The sequence below is a fragment of the Danio rerio genome, chromosome 2 (genome assembly GCF_052040795.2).
Source record: "Danio rerio strain M-AB ecotype USA chromosome 2, GRCz13ab, whole genome shotgun sequence".
Classification (NCBI taxonomy): Eukaryota; Metazoa; Chordata; class Actinopteri; order Cypriniformes; family Danionidae; genus Danio; species Danio rerio.
In genome coordinates this window covers 43,405,364-43,416,248 of record NC_141022.1, presented here as the reverse complement: position 1 = coordinate 43,416,248, position 10,885 = coordinate 43,405,364, and the positions used below count along the sequence as shown (strand labels likewise).

Here is a 10,885-nt window from a genome sequence, read left to right as displayed (position 1 = left end):
TGTGATATTCCAAAATGCACATAAAAATGGGATGATCAAAACATAGCTACTGACCTAAAACCGCATCAAAAATGCCAACTGAGCCAAGGTTCGAACCAGCAACCTCCTTGCTGTGAGGTGACAGCACTACCTATTGCGCCACTGTGTTGCCAAAATAAGCAATGAAATAAAATTACATATATATATATATATATATATATATATAAACCCTGCTGAAAAATCCAGCTTAAACCAGCTTAGGCTGGTCGGCTGATTTTAGCTGGTCAAAAAGGCTGGTTTTAGAGGGGTTTTGGCCACTTCCAGGCTGGTTTCCAGCCATTTCCAGCCTGATTTTAGCTGGTCAGGCTGGAAAATGACCAGCTAAATCCAGCTAAAACCAGCTTGACCAGCCTAGCCAGGCTGGGAGCCCTGCCAAAACCAGCTATGTCCAGCTTAAACATATTTATAAATGTCTAAATATCGGCGCAGTGGGTAGCACAATCGCCTCACAGCAAGAGCATCATTGGTTTGAACCCCAGCTGGGTCAGTTTGCATTTCTGTGTGGAGTTTGCATGTTATTCACGTGGGTTTTCTCCGGTGCTCCGGTTTCTCCCACAAGTCCAAAGACATGTGCTATATGTTATTTGAATAAGCTAAATTGGCCATAGTGTACGTGTGTGAATGCAAGAGTTTTTCTGTGTTTCCCACTGTTGGGTTGTGGGCGGCTGGAAGGGCATCCGCTGTGTAAAAAATATGCTAGATAAGTTGGCGGTTCATTCCACTGTGGCATCTCCTGATTAATAAAGGTACTAAGCCAAAAAATGAATGAACTAACGTCAAAATATCTAGCAAAAAGTGTCTTTCATAATTTCTGCATTTAATCTCATCACAGTCTAGTAGAGAGAATTGAGATCTCATTTGTGATTTTCTTTCTGTTCTAGTGGTTTTTTCCTGCCGTTCCTCCTCCTTCTCCTCCACCCACCAGTCTCTCTGACTTTCTCTCCCTCCGCATTTATCTTCACTTCCCTCTGTGTTTCTCCCTCTCTCTACGCTGATAGATCGCTTGTTGTGGGTTTGCTGACAGGATCAGCACGCAGACAGCCCGCTTTATTTATCTCCTCCTCTGTCCCTGATCCATCTCCGCTGTCACACACAGTCCTGCTCGCCCTAATCACCGCCATCTGCGAGCGGGAGAGAGTAACAGGAAGCCATACTTGGACATGTGACCTTCCTCTGCCACTCGCCGGGGCTAATCATCGCCCGTGTTATCAGCTGTTGGAGAGTGGGAGTGTGAAGGGAGAGAGAAAGAGAGAAAAAAAAAGATTCTGTGATGAATGATGTTGCTTTGATCGATGCAATTCAGATTTCATAACCTCAAATCTCTTAAAGTGGCCACACGGCCGTAAAGGTCAACTGTCTTAATAGAGACGAGGGGGCTTGATAATTTCACTGCATGAGAATAGAATTTCATTTGGATTCTCATCACACTACAACAGCTTGTTACACGCTGATTCTGAGTGCTGTTAGTGCTGGACTGGGCATGTTTAAGGTCAGTGGGAAATGTGTTTGCAACCCATTTTAGTTTTGTTATTGTGACATTTCTGGGTTATAAAAAATATAATCAAGGAGGAAAATGAAGGGTGGAATTAGATTTTGCATTAACTGGAACTTGAAAATGAAATGTATGTGTTCCTGAGCTTATGTGGTGAGTCCTTGGTGACTTATCTTTTATTACTATTTTTTTTAAATCAACATTTTAGATTTGGATTTTATAGGAAAAGCCTAAAATATAGTACCCAAAATGATTGAATAATTTCAGCCAACATAAACATAGAAAAAATAAAAATAAAAACCTTGCTAAAATAGGGTTCCCACAAAGCTAAATTTCTCTGGCCAAGATCTAGCCCACACAATCAGCTTTTGCTTGGCCCAAATGTTGTAGTGAACTACGGTACATGATTGGACCAAGTCTGGCTTCCATACAAAAGCCAAACATGGACCAAATCTGGGCCAAATCTCAGCCAAGTTAATAACCCATAACTGGGTCTAAACTGGGCCAGGTATGTTGGTGTGTTACGACTGCAATTAATTTGATAAACACATGAAGCATTTCACTTTATGGATGTTTTTTCTTGAAGCAACCTGATTGTAAGAATTTTTTTCTTACTCAAAAAAATAAATTAAATGTATTTTAAAAGTGGTCCAAGATAGGCCAAATTTACGTAGTCCACATATACATTTTTTTAAACATCTGGACCAAATACTACATTTGATTTCTGGCCCAAGTCTTGTTTGCCGCTTTAAAGACGGTGTATGCTGTATGCCAGTGCTGGACTGCCCACATGCTGTATGCCAATGCTAGACAAATGCCTCCTGTGCCAGCTTTATGCTAAATCTGGGCCAGAATGTTTTGCTTCCTGGGTTTTTATTATGTATTATATGCTTAATTCAGCCAGGAGATCAAATTGAGACAGTACTGCCTCTTCTTCCAGTGAGACCTGGTCAACACGACAGGCAGCACATAAAGTTTCACATAAAAATCACAAAAAACAATACCACAAAATTACAAAATCAACATTCATAAAAAGATCAGATCATACAAAACAATTACAAGTATCCCTTAAGACGTTGTACTGAAGATGTTTAAAGGTACTCCGAGTCTTAAGTTTGTCAAGATTAAGCTGATTTTGCAGGTCTTTCCAAGCCCTAGGAACATAAAAGGAAAAAGCACATTTGCCAAGTTCTGACAATACCCTTGTGACTGTTAACCAAATGAAGGAAACAAATCTAGTGTGTTGGTTATTTATGTGAAATTTAGCAAATTAGAAAGATAGGGTGGTGTTTTACCTAAGAAAGCCTTTAAAGTAGATAAATGTCATTTTCTTCTTTGATATAGAGATAACCAATCTAAGGAATCGTGCAAAATATAGTGGTGTATCAATGAGTCTGCACCTGTGACAAAGCGTATTGGTTCATGAAAAACAGATTCCAGTTTTCTAAGTAGAATAGCGGCTGCATGTATATAGAGATGATCACCATAATCAATTATGGACAAAAATATATGTACTCTCTACTAATTTCTTACAGGCCTTATTAGGAAAACATTTTTTTGACCAGTCTAAGAAACCAAATTTTGGCCAAAGCTTTTTCAATAACTTGTCAATGTATATATCAAAGGCTAATCTCTCGTCAATCCGAATACCTATATATTTATAAGAGGCTAAGAGCTAACTCTTTCTATTGGTACACCATTCGAAAATGTAATTGTCTGATCTGTTACCTTTGTGCGGCCACAGCTAAAAGTAATTTACTCTTATTTGAATTTAAAACCAATTTTAAATCCTCAACGTACACTGTAGTTCTTGAAAAGCGTTCTGTAAATTCTGTACAGCTTGATTTAAGGAGTGTGCCAGTGTATATATTATTGTATCATCTGCATACAGGTGTATTTTAGCTGAGTCTATTCCATGACGCAGGTCATTAATGTAGATAGAAAATAACAACGGAGTTAAGACAAATCCTTGGGAAACTCCAGTGTTGATGTTAGGAAAGGATGAATTATAATTTTCAACAGTCACACTTTATAGTGTGTTATAATTTTTTTAACCATTTTAGAGCAGGTTGACTAAAAGCCCTCTATACATTTTGTCACCTTAAAATTATAAGGTTCTACCTGACATTTTTGTCAAAATTTAGTTATTAACATTTTTATATAACAACTGATTTACATTATGGGATGTTTTTTTTAAAGTTGTTTACATTACACATACTGTTTGCTATAATGAATGCAAAAACTTTGAAGCTTAATATCTCAAAATCATTCAGAACGCAGATAGAACCTTATAATTTCAAGGTGACGATTTGCTTTCCAGGCTGTAACAGCACATTCAGCATGCAGCTTTTGATTGAGCTGCCAAATATCACCTGATTTTAGGACCATGCATGGTTAGGTCCGAATTTAAGTTTTTAAGAGCAGAATGTAAATTATTTTAGCAGTTCTTTTTTCCTTATCACAAGTTGTGTTTCTTTTGTCACACTGCTATTTAGTGCAATAACACATGCTTAAGTTTGCAATGTCTGAGTTTTACAGTTTAAAATAAATCAGGTTGAAATGGCAAGAGTCCCCGTAGGGACAATAGTAACACTGTTATTTATGTCCCACTGCTCATATTCAGACCTTATTTTTCACATTCTCATTAGAGTTTTCAGTGTTTATATTCAGATGTTTCATAAACTGAATGCATATTGCCCATAAAAATAAGCAAATATTCAAAATTTGAAGAAATTTAACATTTTGCATTGTTGAATTGCTTTTGAAACATTTGATGGAGCTGAATTTTAAAATAAAAATGCAGTTTAATAGTTTTTTGCAAAAATAAAAGACAACATATGTTTGCAGTTAACACAAGATCGTCAGATATATTTAAAATAAACAAGATTAAGCTGTTTACAAATACATCCATTCAGTAAATACTGTAAATTATAACTAATTATATTTAACCTCAATAGAAGTGATTGGGCAGCAGAAGACATGCATTTTGCACTCACCAAAAAGTCAATATATTGCAATAATAATAAAAAAAAAAACAATAAAAAAAGTAAGAAATGTAGTCAGTGTTAGTTTAAGCAAACATTTAAATTAATCTTTAAATTAATGCCTTCATTTAGTCACTTTCATGCTATACTTTCATCCCAAAAGTTTTGCTCATTTTCAGAACACAAGTGCAGATTATTGTGAAGAAAATCTTTGAAACTGGGCGGTAAGGTAGCACTGTCGTCTCACAGCAAGAAGGTCCCTGGTTGGACCAGTTGGCGTTTCTGTGTGGAGTTTGCATGTTCTGCTCCTGTTCGCATGGGATTCCCCCACAGTCCAGACACATGCACTGTTAGTGAATTGAATAAACTAAGTTGGCTGTAGTGTATGAGTGTAAATGTGAGATTGTATGGGTGTTTACTAGAACTGGATTATAGATGGAAGGGTGTCTGCTGCATAAAACATATGATGGAATAGTTGGTGGTTCGCTCCACTGTAAATACCTCAAAAATAAAGTCTAAGCCGAAGGAAAATGACTGAATGAATCTGGCCATAGTGTATAGGTTGTGGCTGAAAGGCAATCCGCTGCGTAAAACATATGCTGGAATAGTTGGCGGTTCATTCCAATATAGTTGGCGGTTCATTCCGCTGTGATGACCCTGATAAATGAGGGCCTAAGCCGAAGGAAATCATTTAATTGTATGTGCTTACATTGAAATTTTGTTCATCCCAAACAGCTTTTTAGCTTCAGAACATTTATTGAGAACTGAAAAAAATATATGACCAAAGCTGTTTAATCAACAAGACATTACTTTTTATGATGAACAGATTGATTTAAGGCTTTTACTCGCATAATAACATGAATCACTGAACACAAACAGAGGCTTTTTTCCAAGGCTTTTTTTCTTCTTTTTTGCTGGATTTTATAGGAACAGAAATGACTCTGACTTCATTAAAGTACTTTTGAAACTGATCAAAACTCTCTCTTTTTTTAGGTTTGAAACGACATGAGAGTGAGCAAATGATGACACCTTTCATTTTGGGGTGATCTAAGCCTTTAATACTTTCCATTTAGAATAAGACACATCATAGCAAATGCGTATTTAAAAAGTCAAAAGGATCAATTTGGTTTCCATGGATAGTTTTGGGGTAATGTATTAAAAAAAGGCTTTGTTTTGTGTATTTTCATAAGCCAGTCAGCAGACAGAGCTTGCCTCGCTCATGCTAAACAAACACTCTGTGCTGATCTGTGCAAGCGGAAGTCGAGGGAATTTAAGAGGAGCTGCAGCAATGTGTGTGTGTGTGTGTGTGTCTGGGACTGCAGTGTAATAAATGTGTGTGTGAATCAGAGAGGGTTTGTTAGCCTGCGGGCGGTCCGGTCTGGGGACAGCAGGAAGTATCTGCACTATGCATCTCGCCAGCTCACTAAACCCTGTGAGTATTCATAAAGTTGGGATCCAAGGAAAACAGATTACAGATCTTGTTCTCTTTCTCTGCCTGCCACAATTATTCCCCGTGTGCTATCAGAGGTAAAATCATACCTTTTGACACACACTTTGCCCTCAGTGGGAACTCGAAATAACACAGCCCGATGCAAACCAGACCAACGGGCTGGAAAAAGATGGAAGGGGTGTGAAAAAGAACCGAGAGAGGGACGTAAAAAGAGAAGGGCATTGGAATGAATGGAGAAAGTGAAAGAGACTGGGGAAAGGGAGAACAAAGGTGAGGCTGAAATTAATAGCTCTTTTACTTAGAGTGCTGTCAAAGACAATGGCAATGAAAAAGAGGACGTAGCTAAATGGTGGGAGATAACAAGCAGCTTTCCGCAGGCTAGCAACGTGCATGTGTGGACGTTCGGCCAACCACTGATAAACTCCTGCTGAGGACTGCAGGGGTCTGATTTCATTCATCCAGGCTGGTAGCTGAGAGTTGATGACTTCGGCTCACAGGTCGGCATTGGATTGTCTTTCTGTGTGGAGATTTGCTCTGTTTTTCTTGGCCTGAAACAGCGTCTCATTGGCCCTTCTGCAGCAGGTCATCTGTACCAGTGACTCGCTGTCCATCAGATTATCACACCAAAACTCACCACTCCATGAAAACTATTTGATCTCTCTCTCTCTTATTTTTTTGTAGGGTATACAGAGGTCATGAAATGGCAAGGACACAACATGAGTCAGGTTCACCTTGCCTACTCGAGCACTTGATGGTAAAATTGACAGTTAATTTACTCACTCTTTTTTTTCCTCAGTAGAACATTGAAGGAGATTTTAAGGTTAAACCATCATTCCAGGGGCCTCATGTATCAACGATGCGTACGCACAAAAACTTTGCGTATGCCAGGTTTCACGCTCAGAATCGCTCACGTTTGTATTTACAAACAATAAACTGAACGTGGGAATGTGCGCTGCTCCACGTCAGCTTAATGGCTGGCGTACGCACATTTTTTGTGTGCGCCTGTTTTATTTCCATTGGCGACTCCTAGAGGCAGTTGTGTTAAATTGCACTCTACAAAGTGTCTGAGCCTTGTAATGGCAGCTGTATGAGACAGGTTCACTAGCAGGTATACAAGGTTTCCATACCATACAGTTGACCAGCCAAACATTAAAGCGCAATTTGCTGCGGTCTCCTGTTTTCCCAATGTAATCGGAGCTATCTACTGCACGCACATTGCTATAAAGACACTATCTAAAGATGAATTTGCAAATGTGAATCCGAAACATTTCCATTCAATAAATGTGCAAATAAAAATAAAAGATGATGCACAGACTTATTAATAATTCCTACTTGTCTTCCTCGTTTATTAATAGTAGGCAAAATCTGTTATGTAGCGGGGGGGTGGGGGGGGTCGCTGGAAGAAGAATGAGTTCATCAGATGCTGGATTCGAACCGAGTTCATGCTCGAACGTGTCAAAACATGATAACATGCGTTTTCTTGCTGCGCCACTCAAACTGTTAAGGATTTTATAACATTTTGCACCTACTTTATACATCGCACTATCTCTTTTTTTTAATCCACACAGTGTGATGTTTAGACCCAACTGTGTTAACCGCATCAGCTAAACTCTCCCCACTCTTGTTTTAATTTGTTGTTAATTCCGGAGGACAAACTTGCAAATAACACAGTTTTTCTCTGGTCTTCCTCCGAAAGGAGCACCTCCAATTAATATTCTGTTCAAAGTCTCTCTTTTTGCTTGCTTTTGCCATTGCTTTTTCGTTGGGTTTAGCCAAAGTAGAGTCATTAGCATATTCATACAGGGGAGGAGGCAGGGAGGGGTTTTGCGCTCGTGCATGTTGCGCTTAGTTTCACGTTCATTTAGATGTACAAAGAATATTCGTGGGATTCGGCGTACGCAGTGTTTCTTATATCTGAATTTTTTTCTGCATACGCACATTTACAGCTTTGTGCGTACGTAATGTTTTAGTATGATTTCCACGCAAGTCTTCGTACATGAGGCCCGTGGTGAGTCTAACATAAAAGGTCAAATGTAGATGTTAGGTCCTATTTTCTATTATTTAATTTGAATTACACTATTTAACCAAAAGGTTGGGTTTGTCCATTTTTGACCCTATGCTTGATTACTACAACCATTTAAAAGCAACTAAAACAGCATTTTCTGTGTGTCGGTGTGTGTGTGTCACACACTGCAACTATGTTTGTATGAACAATTGGGAAGTCAGTGTGCAAAAGAAAGCTCATTGTGAAACAAAGGGGATGCCCCTTTAGAAAATAACTATTTTCCATTTATTCAGACACACACTTAAAAAGCTGGGTTGTTGTAACCCAACTGTGGGTCAAATTTGGACAAACCTAGCCATTAGGTAATTTTTGTTGTTAATTAAATTGAAATCACCCTTTAAACCCACAAGCTGGGTTTGTCCATATTTGACCCACATTTAGGTTACGATAACCCAGAATTTTTTAGAGTGCACTATGTTTTGTATGTGTCACAATCACCAGCTATCCAGCCTGTGCAGATCACTGGTAAAAACCCAGTATTGCATAGAACTACAAAATAATACGACATTAAATAGACTACAAGACCCAGTCATGCACCACTCACACACCTGGCCTAGATTGCCATGTTTGGAGACAGACTCAGCACTGAAGTGTGTGTGTGGGCGTGTGCTATATAAATAGTCCCAGTAATCAGTTCATGAGGAGCATCAGCTGTGTTTGTCTACAATCATGGCAATCTAGGCCAGGGGCCTGTTTCAGTAAAGAGGTTCAAACAACTCAGAGTTTAAACTTGAACTCTGAGTTGATTTACCGAGAGATTAAAAACTCAGAGTTTTCGGTTTCAGAACAGCTGATCTGAGTTGGGTCAATCAACTTCGAGTAGACCAACTCAGAGTTAAGCGCGCGCACCGTGACTATAAAAAGGCATTATCAGTGGAGCGCAGACATTACGAGTGACTATGGCAATATCTTATAAAAGAGATCACCATTTCTTTCTCCAGCTGAACTTGATGTTCTCATGCAAAGTTATAGCAAATATGAGTGTATATATTTGAAAAGAAGCAGCCACCAACCAGTTAGCGTGGGAAAACAGCTGCTCAAGATAATGCCTAATTTAACTTTTTAAGTATTTAAATATTTAAGTATAATAAAATAAGTAATGTAATTTGTGACGTTTATATATTTTTTCTAAACTTTCTTTTATACATTTATTAGTTTTAAATGATTTAACAGTGCACTTGTGTGTCTGCCTTTTTTATTGATCAAGTGATAGAGGTTAATATAACATTTAGAAGGTAAGCAGTACTAAAAATAATTTTTAGAAAGAATAATAATCCCATTAATCTAGTTACATGCATATCGAAGGTGAATTCAATTTAATTATTTATTAAAAAAGCATAAGCCATTCTCGTACAGTTCTTCTGTGTGTGACTAAAATGAAGGCAATAGCTATGTTTCCATCCAAATATATTACATAAATTTATGTGCAAGACTGGAATATTGCATAAAAGATGCGAATAAAATTCCATCCAACGAGTCAAAGAGAAAAAAATTGTCACTTCCTGATTTAACTGGCACCAAATATCAACAGTAAAAACAGAATTTACTGTGGTAGAAGAAGCTGCGTCAATTAATTCTTTATTTAGCCTAATTAATGTACTTGTGCCTCGATGTCAGAAGACAATGCTGAAACACAATGAACACGTGGGGGCGTCTGAAGCCATGAGACGCGGAGACTCTTGACACGCACCAGACGTTCGGAGGTAATTAATAATATACACTAATACTGAAACAGTTAAGGCATTTTAGAATGACTAAAACAATATTTAAGACGTGTTACAGTGTGCCCAGCCTGCTGGTTTGTTCATTTACACACATTTTCATTATCATATGATCATGATCTTTTTTTAATGTACATACTGTAATTTGTTCAGTAAAAGTGTTTCCATCGTAGTTTATGCGCACATTTTCTATCGAATAAAAGTTTACCCTACTCAGTTATGTGCGTTTTTAATGCATATTTTAAAAAGTTATGTGCATCATGACGTTTCTATCAATCGTTTTTATGCACGTATCCAAAATGAGCATTAAAAAAGGTGGGTGGAAACGTAAGGCTAAGGCGAGAAATACCGCTTCATCTTTAAAAAAAGGGGAGGAGACAGACAGAAACTCTGAGTTTAGAGAATAAAACCTGCTTCTGACCAGGTTAGATTCACAGAGTAAGTTACCACAGTAACTGACTCTGAGTTAAAGTTAACTCTCTTTCAGAAACAGGCTTGACTTACCCTGATTTCTCGAGTTTAACAAACCTGCCATTTTGAAACCGAAAACCCAGAGTTTCTCTCATTTCAGGGTTAAAATACTCTGAGTTTTCAGTTAACCTCCTTTCTGAAACAGGCCCCAGGTGTGTGAGTGGTGCACGACTGGATCTTGTAGTCCATTTAATAGTACTATGCTCTATTCCATTTGTAGTTCTATGCAATACTAATCAAATCTGCACAGGCTGGATCCAGGGGCGCCCCCAAGGGGTGGCCAGGGGTGGCCACGGCCACCCCTCGGTAAACTCTGGCCACCCCTGTGGCCACCCCTTTGGCCACCCCAATATCATTTTGCTGTTGACATTATGTACTTATAAATCCACAACATTTAAATAAATAAAATGCAGCCACTAAATTATTGTTGGTGTTACTGACGTAGCTGATTCATTGTCTCTCCCCCTTAGTGCTGGTTCAATGCTGAATGCTGGTGAAAGCAAACTGACGCATGCGCACAGAAAATCATTCCCGCGCGCCTCACGCACTCCCGTGTGAATTCCGGTTGGTTGTTTGCATGCACGCCGACAAAATACAGTACGCGCCGCTCATGCGCCGTGAAACGGAGTAACAGCCTTTTGTGCAGAGGTGAAAGTCGACTAA

The 10,885-nt window shown here is 38.6% G+C and overlaps 1 long non-coding RNA gene across 1 annotated transcript in view; it reads left to right on the top strand.

Moving 5' to 3' along the window:
* The first annotated feature begins 1,256 nt into the window (after positions 1-1,256).
* LOC141378650 (uncharacterized) overlaps positions 1,257-10,885 on the top strand; it is a 219,681-nt gene continuing 210,052 nt past the window's right edge. Inside the window, exons 1-3 of the long non-coding RNA XR_015478782.1 lie at positions 1,257-1,528; positions 5,509-5,557; positions 6,647-6,719. This is a non-coding gene — a long non-coding RNA (uncharacterized LOC141378650). The remainder of the gene's footprint in view (positions 1,529-5,508; positions 5,558-6,646; positions 6,720-10,885) is intronic.